We start from the raw sequence: 13197 nt of genomic DNA, 5'->3' as shown, positions 1-13197 counted from the left end.
CCCCTTGTAAGAATTTCCGATACCTCTGCCATATTCTGTCATTCGGCATAGCTGTTAAGCCTCTGACCAGGATAACACAACTTTACTAGAGGTGTTCAAGTAGTGGAATTTTCTAATCGAGTCAAATAGAAATATTTTAGAATAACAACCTCTCAATATCGAAACGAGTCTAGAATACAGTGAACCTCGTTCGTACATTTTTAAAAAAAACGCGAGAAAGTTCACTATCCAAAGCCACCAAAAAATTTGGCAGACTTAGCTGTAGTTGACATCTCCGTAATGTGAAGTGTTGCACGAATCATTCCAGTACAAGACGCCAATCCGCGCTGAACTTGTAAGGCCCAAATGGCCTGACACGCTTGTCATTTTTCTGGATTCAGTAAGCTTACGTTTGTGGTTTTAAAGCGCAAGGCTTAATTGCTTCATGCGTTGAAATATTCGTTGTCCGGCGTTATTGAAAAGTTGACCGTCCGGCGATGTGGCACCAAAATTCAATGGCACCAAAATTGATGGAGCCATCATTGATGGGCGAACCCACGAGCTTTGGTGGGAGAAAACAAGTAATAGGAAGTAACAACGCATTTGAATGATATTGTCCTCTGTAGCGCTTGCTAAAGTTACTGTCAACTTTTTTTAATTCGGCCTGGGTCAGCAGCTTCTTTAAAAGGGTCATTCTGGCGGGAAGTATTGAGGTGCCCACCAGGCGGGAATGTTGCAGCACGAGACGCGGATGCACGTCGAGCTGCTGGGGCTCAAGTGGCCTGATACACGCACTGTCATTTTCCTATTGAATAGTGTTTAAAGACAGCGATGGGAAACCAAAGCAATATTGAGCTCATGGGCAACGCTGGGATAAGATTCCACCAGAGCAACACGTGCTGCTCACTTTGCGCTGCCTGCAGCAGGAAACGGCAGCACGTTTGGGTTGTAACCTATTAATTATTTCAGGTGCACTTCTAACAGCACTTTGCCATGTGCGCTGGGAAACAGATAGGTGTAGATAGGTGCTTATCGCAGTAGGGGTGCTAGGTTTGAATTCGACGACACGTGAAATTTGTTGGTACTGGAAGAGGGAACTGAGCGTGTGCCAGCATTTTCGCGCGACACTGGCAGAGCACTATGGGAAAGCTGTGTGCCTCCTCCCTGACGCATGCCTCGCACCTTTTCTTGTTCAAGGGATCTAGAGGCCAGAAATGGCACGAAACGGGATTGTATCATCGAGGTTCTACTGTATTTTCTCATTTCTAAGCAGAGTGAAATATAAAGTTGGTGTGAAGTTCATTTATAAAAAAAAAATGTGAGGCTTATTTGTGGAGTGGTCCAACTGGTAAAAGGAACACTCGAGGGCAGAGAATGCCCAGATTTCCCTAGGTTGCCCGGATGCCCGGTTGTCCGGATTTCCCTAGGGTGCCTAGGAAGCCCGGATTGCCTAGGTTTGCAGTAGATATTATGTGGTTGGTAGCTTCTACTCCTTTCGACACATCCGTGCAGGGCACCGGCATTGCAATTTCCACAGCCACTTGCAACTAGGGCGCAACGAAATCAAAGGTGTGCATATAGGTGTTCCTTTTAACAGTGGACCACACTGTACACCCGTGAGCAAAAGTATACGGACCACAGGTTCGCCTAAAGAACAGAATCTTTCCGTAATTAACATGCATAAACGAAAACTGATGAATCCACTAGAAAACTTGTAATGCCAAGTTTGGACTGCATTCTTTAATTTCAAGTTACATTAACTGACAGAGCAGAAAATGAGTTTTGTCGCACAATGCCTTGTCCGTATACTTTTGCTCACGTGTGTACATTGTTGACTGAACACTGAACTGAACATCCAGACAACTAAGGAGCTTGTAAGGGAGCAACAACAGGTTTCTGTTACCTGGGACACCTTGGAAATGACAATAATGTGATAAGAAAATGTCGCGTCACCGGATTAATTTTGTGCAGTATTATATTCATCAGAAAGAAGTGCCGATCGAGGTAACATATTCCAGTACTGTCAAACCTGTTCCTAATGAAGTCACATTAGACATGAAGATAAAGTCAGTTTTGCCCAAAAGGCGAAGCATTGATAGCAAATTAGTAAACAGCTATACAAAGTAAGGATAATTGTTTTATCAGCTGTATAAACTTTTGTCTGCTAACTAAATTAACAAGCATGGTGTCACGTGCACAAACAAACATGAAGGAATCTCGTTCGATAAGCGCGGCCACTCGCTGTCAGAATGCTGGCATGAGAAAGAGCGGCAGTAGCAGCGAGTGAATTGACCTTTGTGCTACCTCTCGCTTCAACGCAAACTAAATGGCGAGAACACAGCACACACGAAGCTACGAGCCCTCAGCATACCTGGACTCTCTATACTCATCGCAGATCGCTTTCAAGATAACGCCTGCATCTCCACGCTCAGCTGTGCCATATGCAGCCGCCGTCGGACTTGAGCCCCTCCCTCAGTGCCTCTCGCGCAATGGAAGATGGCGTGGTTAAGCCTTCTTCCCTTGCATGTGCGAGATCAAGCCACCATCCTCTGCTCAACATTGCATGATTTCACTAGCAGCTACGACATACATTGCACAGTTAGGTGTTATCGCACTTACTTTATAAGGAACGTTGCGTATAAGGAACTTCATAAATGAGCCTTGAGTGACCATATAATTGATGCGAAGGTTGTGGGTTCGGTTCCCACCTGCGGCAAGTTGTTTTTTCATCCACTTTAATTTCCATGAATTTATCGTTTCTTTATTTCATTTATTACGCACAAGTAATTTCCCCTATGTTGTCCTTGGTGTCAGTGTTTGTTGGCTTCTTATGATATGACATATAATTGATATGTTCTTTGTATCCTGTACCGTATATACCTGCATAATGAAAGCACTTTTTTTCCTGATATACCGAAGCAAAGTTCAGGGGTGCGTTCATTATGTGGGGCTGAATTTCATGGAGACATTTTTGAAACAGCACAAATTGAAAAGTAAGATGGTAATGGTTTGGAACATGCATAATATAACTTATCTCTGCAGTAATGTAGAATACCATTTGTAAACCGTAAGTTGACTAGGCCAATCGCGCACGGCAAAACTGAATGTGCACTCCGCACAGCGATCTGCAATTGCACCCCAGCTCTTCCTCGCAGCTGCTTCCGACCGTCTGCTGTTATTGCGAGCATCACGTTGAAGCGCACACCTGTTGCGACAAGCACTCTGTGTGCCTCTCTTTCCTTGACTGCCCTGCTCATCAGCACGTCAAATTTTATCGGTGTCCGGTCAGCACTTCTGTTTTGTGAACAAATAAACTCTATGTCCCGCAGCAGGCATATCACTTGACTTAAGCACTTCCGGCACACAGCAAGCGCCCTCCGCTTGTGTTACAACGTGCTCCATTTTGACGAGAGCTCCGTGGTCAGAGTCGGTCTCAGTCTTTCCGCAAGCACAATGATTCGACTTTTTTGCATTGTGGGCTGCAAACGTAGCGACTGGCAATATGTCAGCGGTATGGCTGCAGTGCATCGGACTGCTGCTATCCGATTGGTGACAGGATTTGCGCATTTGCGGCCGTCACTTTACACTGGAGGATTACTACCGCAATAGCGTTTCGTGAGTCCGGTGTTTGGGTAAGAGCAAGGGGACAGGGCCTGGCTGTTTGACCGTGCCGTTTCACGGGGTGAGCAGAAGCACAAATGTGAATGGTCTGCACAGTGCAGCCACCTGGTGGCACAGAGCTGAGCCACACACCGTAGCAGTAACAAAATGTATTCTTCTTTGCTGCTGGTGTAAATTTTTCACCCTTCACATAAATTGTGGTGCAAATGATTAACTTTAGCTGTACCCTACACGTCTACAAAATTTGTCCGAACAGTTTCAGGGGCCCTTTAAGTCTGAACTATCGAATGTCAGAAAAAACAAACTTATCCCCCAAAAAAACATCATTTTATTTCCTTTTTAAGGCCCCTGTGCAAGGAATAAGTGGCCGATTCGTTGCTGCGTGCACTTCTGCATATGTGCAACGAAGTACGCCTGTATTTCTGCCAGTTTTGTGCTGTACGCCGATGCAAGGACTGTAAAGGCTCGAGTCAGATCTGCATGGGGAGGCTTTGGAGAACACGGCACATCATCATCATCTGAGTTAGTCATTGTTTGACGATGGGAGAACTAGTTAAATTATTTCATCATCACTCAGTTCGGCACACGACGACATTGCGCTGTCGACGTCTGCAGAGTCTTCACATGTAACGGCGGCAGAAATCTGCACACCGCTGCCTAGCAGGTCATCAATGATCTCCCATTTGAGCGCATTGTGGTAGGCAGCTGGTTTAGGCTCTTCGGTTGTGGAGCCATTCGCGCTGCAGGGCACTCTTGGTGCCATTTAACGCAGCCTGTCGATAAGTTCACAAGAAAGACTTCTTGGAGCCAGCAGAGTGTTGTGTGGAACGCAAACTAAACAAACAAAATGACGAGAGCAGGCCATGCGTCGAGTTGCCTGAATAGGATGTGATGATGACAACGTTGATGCGACGTATAATTCCGGCAAAGCCTCGAAGATTGGCATTTGCAGTTAAATCTGTGGTGTAGTGCTGCGACCAAGGCAAGGCCTCAAAGATTACCGTCTAACATGTAATCTCCGAGGCCATATTTGATGTCTCAGGTCTCTGAGGCCATACTTGATGTCTTGTCAAGGTTGCCAGAGGAGATAATGGCGGCAGAGTCTGCGTACGCTACAGCCATGGAGTCCGTATAATCAAATGTAGAGCTGGCGGTTGTCCGAAATATCAGTCGTCTTTACATATTAGGTCTAGGGCCATTGACAGTGCCACAAAGCTGTCCAAATTACCGAGCATGTTTGGATTATCGTTGTCCGATTTATTGGTCAGCGCCTATATCAGTTATAACAATGAGAAGCCGCTGCACTGTGAACTTCTGTATTTTTTCTATGGTGAAATAACCCACTTACTAGAATGCCTCCATGCCGCATTATCGGCTATAACAATGAAGTCTCGCTACTGGGTGTCCGTGCAGAAAGGTAATGGAATGCAAAATCCTTGAAAAGGAAATAGAAAAAGAAAAAGAGAAATTCGAACTGCTGCATGCCTTCGCGAGCTGTTCTCCAGCCTTCTCCGCATTGCCAGCCTCGAGCACCTCTCTCCTGTCATCCTTCCAACCCTCCAAACGCGAATGGGCTGTGCCTGTAGATCTATGCCGCGCCACCTTCCGAAACAATGGACTGCAACATCTTCGCTGACGGCACTGAGTGCTGCTTCCAGATTGCTCGCTAGCCTCTCATGCTGCACAATTCTGCGAACGGACTAAGCGGCTTATGCTCCTCTTTGTTGTTTGCGTCGAAGTCATTCCTGGCTACGTGGTTTCTGAGCCTCATTTGACTCTCCGCTGATCATCGGCAATGAACGACATTGCCGGTGAAAAGAAATCACACTGCTATAGATTTGGAAATGAAGTGCTTCTAACCGATGAGAGTATCGTCGCGAACATGCTTACATCAGATAGCAACGGCGACAGTGACGGCGACAACGGCAGCGATGACGTGGTAAGGCAGATTGCCTCAACGTGGTCCTCATAGAAAGCCCTGCAAATGGTTCAATCCCCCTGGGGCTTTGTTTTCATGAGGGACCTTTCACTGTATTACGTAGAGCATCTGGACCCCTTGGAGAAGGATGTCGGCAAGTGGCTGCCGTGGCAACCGTCTTGCATTTTTTAAAAGGCCCTTTTTAGGGCCACCAACGCGATGCCTTGGCGGAGCTCGCATGTCGCGTGCTATCCGTGACCCCGCTTTACTGAACGCACTTGAACTTGCTGAACTTGCTTTACTGAACGCACTTGATGCCGTACTTGAACGCAGACAGCCATGGCTTATTACACGTGATCGGAGCGCACAGGAAACAGAGTTAAACAGTTGAACGAGTCAACACAATCAGTAGCCGGATGAAGCAAGGTGGTGGAGAGGGCCACTGCCCATTCCTGCCATTATTTATTTATTTATTTATTTATTTTGCTAAGAGATTTATTAGCAACGGGCGCGAACAGGTAGCTGTCACAAGCGTTCGGCGAAAGACAGCAACCACGAGCTCATGCCGGTGGCGATGGTGCTGTGGCGCAGGCGGCTACTCTTCTTCGTTACAATCGCCCTCCACAGAAAAAGGCGCCATCCTGGCGGCTTAAGGCAAAGAGACTACTATTGGGTCGTAGTACGGCTTAATGCGAGAGACGTGGACAAGTTCGTGGCCGCGATGCCGTAGGTCCGTCGATGGCGTGAGCGGCTCTACGATGTAATTGACGGAGGACGTTTGCTCGAGAACGCGGTAGAGTCCTAGGTACTTTGCGACAAGTTTTGAGGAGAGGCCGGGTGTAGTAGCGGGTACCCGAAGCCATACGAGAGAGCCAGGCAAAAAAGTTGGTGCAGAACGGCCGGCAGGTTGACGGGATTGCTGCTGCCACTGGTCCTCGGTGGAAAAAGAGCGGGCAAGCTGGCGGCATTCCTCGGCATGACGAGCAGCTTCAGATAGCGGAGTACTTTCGGACGCGTCAGGTGTATATGACAGAATGGTATCGAGAGTAGTAGAAGGTTCTCATCCGTATAGGAGAAAGTAAGGGGAAAAACCAGTAGTTGCTTGGGTCGCAGTATTGTACGCATACGTCACGAAAGGGAGAACTTGGTCCCAGTTTGAATAATCAGAGGCGACGTATATGGAGAGCATATCGCCAAGAGTACGGTTGAAGCGCTCGGTCATGCCGTTAGTTTGCGGATGGTACGCTGTACTGGTGCGGTGAACGATTCGGCATTCGTCGAGTAGTGCCTTCAAAGCATCGGAAAGAAAGGCGCAGCCTCTATCGCTCAGAAGTTCGCGAGGGGCACCGTGGCGAAGAACGAAATGTCGTAACAGAAACGATGCAACGTCGCGGGCGGTGGCAGTCGGCAGAGCAGCTGTTTCAGCATAGCGGGTCAAGTGATCCACTGCAACAATAATCCAGCGGTTGCCTGCTGGAGTGGAGGGTAGCGGTCCATAGATGTCGATACCAACACGATCAAAAGGCCGACGAGGGCAGGGAAGGGGTTGTGACGGGTAGACTTGTCCGGGAGGTAATTTTCGGCGTTGGCACTGAGCACAGGAGCGAATGAACTTTCTGACATAGTTATACATGCCGCGCCAATAAAATCGGATGCCTAGTCGAGCATAGGTCTTGAAGAGGCCGGCATGTGCGCACTGAGGGTCTGCATGGAAAGCGTCGCAGATAAGATCACGGAGATGGCGGGGTATCACGAGAAGCCACTTGCGACCGTCAGAGAGGTAATTACGACGATAAAGAAGGCCGTCGCGAATGCAGAAGTGGGTAGCCTGGCGGCGAAGAGCGCGAGATGGTGAAGAGGTGGATGGATCAGAAAGGATGCTGATGAGAGCACTGATCCAGGGATCCTTGCGCTGCTCCGACGGCATGTTGCGCAGTGCATGAGATGGAACTGTGGGCTCAAGGGCGGATAGGCAAGCACAGTCAGCGAAGACCGGTGAGCGAGAAAGGGCGTCAGCATCCGTGTGTTTGCGGCCGGAACGGTAGAGGACGCGGATGTCGTACTCCTGTAGCTTAAGGGCCCAGCGAGCAAGTCGGCCAGATGGGTCTTTAAGGGTAGACAGCCAACAAAGGGCGTGATGGTGAGTGACGACATCGAAAGCGTGGCCATACAAATAAGGACGGAATTTTCCAAGGGCCCAAATAATGGCTAAACACTCTTTCTCTAACAGAGTAATTAGCCTCGGCCTTTGTCAGAGTTCGGCTTGCGTAGGCAACGACATATTCATCAAAGCCCGCTTTTCATTGTGCGAGTACGGTGCCAAGTCCGACGCCGCTAGCATCGGTGTGGACCTCTGTGGGCGCTGTAGGATCGAAGTGGCGGAGGATAGGTGGCGAGGTTAGCAGGCGGCGTAATTTCGTGAAGGCGTCATCACAGGCGGGTGACCAAGCGGAAAGTTCTTTGTCGCCACTTAGAAGGCCTGTCTGGGGTGCACTTATGGAAGCGAAATTTCGAATGAAACATCGGAAGTATGAGCATAAACCAAGGAAACTTTGAAGCTCCTTTAACTTCTTTGGTTGCGGAAAGTCGGTGACAGCGCGGAGCTTGGCTGGATCCGGAAGGACGCCATCTCGTGATACAACATGGCCAAGAATAGTGAGCTTTCGGGCGTTGAAACGACATTTTTTTAAGTTAAGTTGAAGTCCCGCGTCAGTAAGGCATTTGAGAACTTGCTCGAGACGGCTGAGATGGGTTCGGAAATCAGCGGAAAAGAGAACTACGTCATCCAGGTAGCATAAACATGTGTTCCATTTGAGGCCGCGTAAAATATTATCCATCATTCTCTCAAAAGTGGCTGGAGCGTTGCACAGGCCGAAAGGCATTACGATGAATTCGTACAATCCATCAGGTGTTACAAATGCTGTTTTAGGTCGATCAGATGGTGCCAAGGGGACTTGCCAGTATCCGGAACGTAAATCCAGCGAAGAAAAGAACTCAGCTCCCTGCAAACAGTCGAGGGCGTCGTCGATGCGCGGTAACGGGTAAACGTCCTTGCGCGTTATCTTGTTCAGACGTCGGTAGTCGACGCAGAATCGAATAGAGCCATCCTTTTTCTTAACGAGGACGACCGGTGATGCCCAGGGACTGTTGGAAGGCTGCACAACGCCACGCTTGAGCATGTCAGCAACCTGGTGGTCAATGACACGGCGCGCAGAGGCGGAAACTCGGTAAGGGCGCTGCCGTAAAGGTGCATGACTGCCGGTATCTATCTGGTGAAAAACGGTCGATGTGCGGCCCAAACCGGAAGCATGGCTGTCGAAAGAAGCACTGAACCTCTGCAGGAGAGCAATAAGCTGGCTTCGTTCTGAAGATGACGTGCCATCGTCGATGGAGCAGTGGAAAGCGTCGAGAAGCGACTGATCAATCGCAGAGTCACAAGTAAGTGCGCCAAGGCCCGCAGAAGTAGAAACGGCAGGAGTGTCAAAGATGCAAAAGGTGTCGACCGGTTGGACAAGGCCTAGGCATTCACCATGAGATAAAGCTAAAGGGCAGGCTGTGGGATTGTCGACGACCATTTTCGTGACGCCATTGCGAAGAGTAAGGAGAGCAAAGGGCAGCGGAGAACATCGGCGGCGAATGAACAGCTCAGAGGGCGTAAAGAGAACAGTGGCATCAGAAATAGCGGCGCACGACACAGGCACAAGCAGGGAAGAGCGTGGACAGGGTGTCTACCAACCGGGAAAACCGAGAAAACCGGGAATTCTCAGGGATTTTGAGTAGTCTGGAAAAAGTCAGGGAAAACTCGGGGAATTCGGGCCTCTATCAGGGAAAATTAGCGGCAATTTTATTGAAAGGGTCGAAAGTCGCGGTAATGCTGGCTCGAGTAGCAGACAGGAATCGTAATGAATCGTCTTTGACGCTCTGTCGTCGGCTGGAGGAGTTGCCAGTGTACAGTCAACGACCGACTTTCCGGATTCCCGATAATTTGGACGGCTTCGCGGCACCGCCACGTACCCCATAGAGTCAACGTATCAGAACGTGTGATATTTCCGACGCAAGAACTCTTCGCCGTCCGATTTTCCGGACGTTTTGCCGTGACCGCAGGTCCGAAACGGCAATAATCAAAGGCACCACCGCTGCCATTTTGATTACTTCGCCACCTCGAACCGGCACTCTCGCACGGAGATCCGCTGGCAGCCGTTGCCGCCACTGCGGCAACGTTAGGCCTAGCTACTACTATGTTCGCTATGAAGCTTCTTGCCGTTGGATGCCGAGTTTTTTATTGAAAGAATTAGCTGCTGTCAGCAATGGCACGGACTCCGCCTTTGTGGTCCTCGCGATTGGCTTAGAAACTTGGAAAACACGGTGCGTTGCATAATGCCGGTTCCTGAAAATTAGCTTCGCCTCTGTACAGAAATGTTACTTGGTGAAGCATACGCAAAAGTATTGCAGTGAAGCATAACAAGCGTGGGAAGGGGCTATTGCCACGGAACACAGTATGCATTCCTTAATTATACGGGCGTGCACCCGGTATTTCCTGTCCCAGTACGAGCACCGAGATGCCTAATATGTGTACCGACAGGCCTTCAGAGCGTTTTCGAACGTGCCTGTGGCGGTTTGAGCCCCTAAAGGCACTAAATGACACGCATTTATTTTTTTTTCCAACTGGCCGACTTTTCAGATGTTTTCGCGGCCCCTGGGAGTTCGAAAAATCGGCCGTAGACTGTGCAACGGACCAAGATACTTCAAATGGTCTTTGGGGTGAACGAGTGGCGGAAGGCAAACAAGAACAGAAATGACCTACACATTGAGGAATAAACAGGAAAGGAAGCTTGCTGCCGCCGTTTTGAAGGAGCCAGCGCTCAAAAAATTAAGTTTTGGCTAATGCCGAGCTGCAAGTGTCTCTCATCCAAACCAAAATTAACTCGTTAAAGCAGTGAAACACAATACTCAAGAGTCGTGCGCGGGCTGAGAGTATGTCAGGACAGTTGAGGTTGACTTACGAGCTGTTGAGAGAGAATCTCAATTGTGACAGAGTTCGGGCCTAATACCACTGAGCTTGCTATCAGTTGATAGAAATAGCTCATATTCGAAAATATTTGCTTCTATATCCATCTCTTTTTATTCGTATTTGAGAATGTCCGGCTCCATTTGCAATGTTTTTTGAAGACATTTTATTTGCTGGCATTTTACTAACCCCCCTTCTATTAGATCTCTTTTTGAATAACATGAACACTACTCCTTAGTATTCAAATTAGATTAAGTCGGTTTTTTTAAATTTTTTTCTATAGCTTACTAGAGAGTGACAGCATCGGGTGATATGGTTTCAGCCCGTCTTGACATAAAACATAGTTCTGCATCACTCAGGGAAATTTTCAATGGCACTCAGGGAAAACCTGGAAAACTCAGGGAATTTGGAAATGTCAACTTGGTAGACACCCTGGTGGAGGGACGGAATTGTCTTCGGAAACAAACAGGTTAACACTGGAAGGGTCGTTTTCGATAGGCTTGACGTCGGAAAGTGCAGAAAGTTCGAGTTCGGCATGACAACAGTCAATAACGGCGTTATTATTTGCAAGGAAGTCCCAGCCTAATATGATGTCATGGGAACAAGTGGGCAGCACGACGAATTCGACGGTATACAGTAGACCTTGAATGAAGACGCGAGCAGTACAGGCAGCAAGAGGCGTTATATTTTGAGCGTTCGCGGTTCGAAGGGAGAAGTCGGAGAGAGGCGTCAAAACCTTCCGTAGTGTGCGGCAGAGTTCGGCGGAAATTACGGATACGGCGGCTCTTGTATCTACAAGTGCCAGGACAGTGATTCCTTCGACAGAGACTTCAATGACGTTGGCTGGAGAGGGACGAGGACTTGGGTGTTGCGACGTGGACGCAGTTCGTGCCTCGGGAACTGCGGCCATCAGTTTTCCTGCTCGGTGGACACGGGACGACGCCGCATCGGAGAAAGCGAGCGACGACGGGGAGATGGTGAGCGGCGAGTAGAGGCGGTTGGGCGGTCAGGGGAAAAGGAAGAGGTAGGAAGGCTAGAAGGCGAAGAGGAAAACGGAGCGGGGAAAGGTGGCGCTCGCCGGATGTTCTGAAGAGGAAGCATGCCACGACGACAATGGCGCGCCACGTGAGCAGCACCACCGCAAGCAAAACATATTGGGCGGTCATCGAAGGTGCGCCACTGGTGGGGGTAAGGTCCGAGTCGCGGTTGAGGATTCAGAAAATGCTGTCGGTCGGGCAGCGGCATAGGAGGAAAATGCCGGCGGTCGTGAAGCGGCATAGATGGCGGCAAAAATGTCGGTGGTCGATGCATAGAGGGCGGCAGGGGCGTTTGTGGACGAGATCGGGAAACTGCTTCAGCGTAAGTGAGAGGAGCCGTGACTGGTGTCTGCTCAACGGCTGGAGGAATGGCTTGAGAGACTTGTTCTTGAATGAAGTCGCGGATCGTAGGATGCAAAGCAGGGGGTGGTTCCTGGACAGAAGATATCAAAGATAGCTGGCGGGCGACCTCTGCGCGAACGAATTCCTGGATTTTTACGAAGAGAGCAGCATGCTTGTCGTCGACTCCAAGGCTTGATAGAGAGTCGGCGGGTGGGGTGGGATGTCGGGTGTGAAGCCGTTGCCTGCGCAACTCGTCGTAACTCTGGCACAATTCTATCACTTCAGCGACAGTGTGAGGACTCTTCGATAATAACATTTGAAATGCGTCGTCCTGAATACCCTTCATTATATGTTTGATCTTCTCCTCCTCTGACATCGACGCATTCACCCGTTTGCAAAGGTCGACAATGTCCTCAATGTAGCTTGTGAAGTTTTCTCCAGCCTCTTGGGATCGTGTGCGCAAACCTTGTTCTGCACGAAGCTTTCTTACTGCAGGCCGACCGAAAACTTGGGTAAAGTTGGTCTTGAAGACCAACCACGAAGTGAGGTCGGCTTCATGGTTTAGAAACCATAGTTTCGCAACGTCCGTAAGATAAAATGTGACGTTTCTCAACTTGGTAACGTCGTCCCACTGGTTATGGGCACTCACTCGCTCATAAGACGAGATCCAATCTTCAACGTCTTTGTCATCTGTGCCGGAGAAGATAGGGGGATCTCGCTGACGCAAGGCACCGGCACAAACCAAGGTGGCCGGCGCCGTTGGAGGAGCTGGAGGAGTGCGTGCGTCGTCGGGCATGATGGGGGGTAGAGTGCGACTCCGAAGTTCCAGGGTGGTCGAAACCCAGCACCTCCACCACTTGCTAAGAGATTTATTAGCAACGGGCGTGAACGGGTAGCTGTCACAAGCGTTCGGCAAAAGACAGCAACCACGAGGTCATGACGGTGGCGATGGTGCTGTGGCGCAGGCGGCTACTCTTCTTCGTTACAGTTTATTTATTTATTCATGAATACTGTCAGCCACAAGGCCGTTACAGGGTGGATGCAAAATGCAACTCAACAAGTGCTTACAGCCACAAGTACAACATCTATACAAACCTAGTTCAATTAAGTGGAGACCAACAACCACGATAACACAATTGCCCAGTGTCCGTGTGGATCCAGGCCGCATTATAGTTTTTTCACAACAGTTCTGCCGTCCCCCATTTTGATTCTTTTCACGCAACCCGGTTATAACAATTATCAGTCATAACAATTGAATTTTCGTGGCACTTGAATATTGTTATAGTTGGTTT

General features: G+C 49.1%; 1 protein-coding gene across 3 annotated transcripts in view; it reads left to right on the top strand.

Moving 5' to 3' along the window:
• The window catches only part of LOC126526380 (uncharacterized), a 136013-nt gene that overhangs the window by 35886 nt on the left and 86930 nt on the right, over positions 1-13197 (top strand). The gene's annotated exons all lie outside the window — the stretch shown is intronic.

This window comes from Dermacentor andersoni, chromosome 8, assembly GCF_023375885.2.
Source record: "Dermacentor andersoni chromosome 8, qqDerAnde1_hic_scaffold, whole genome shotgun sequence".
In the NCBI taxonomy this organism is placed as follows: domain Eukaryota; kingdom Metazoa; phylum Arthropoda; class Arachnida; order Ixodida; family Ixodidae; genus Dermacentor; species Dermacentor andersoni.
The sequence above is the reverse complement of the archived record's forward strand: the minus strand, read 5'-3'. Positions and strand labels throughout refer to the sequence as shown.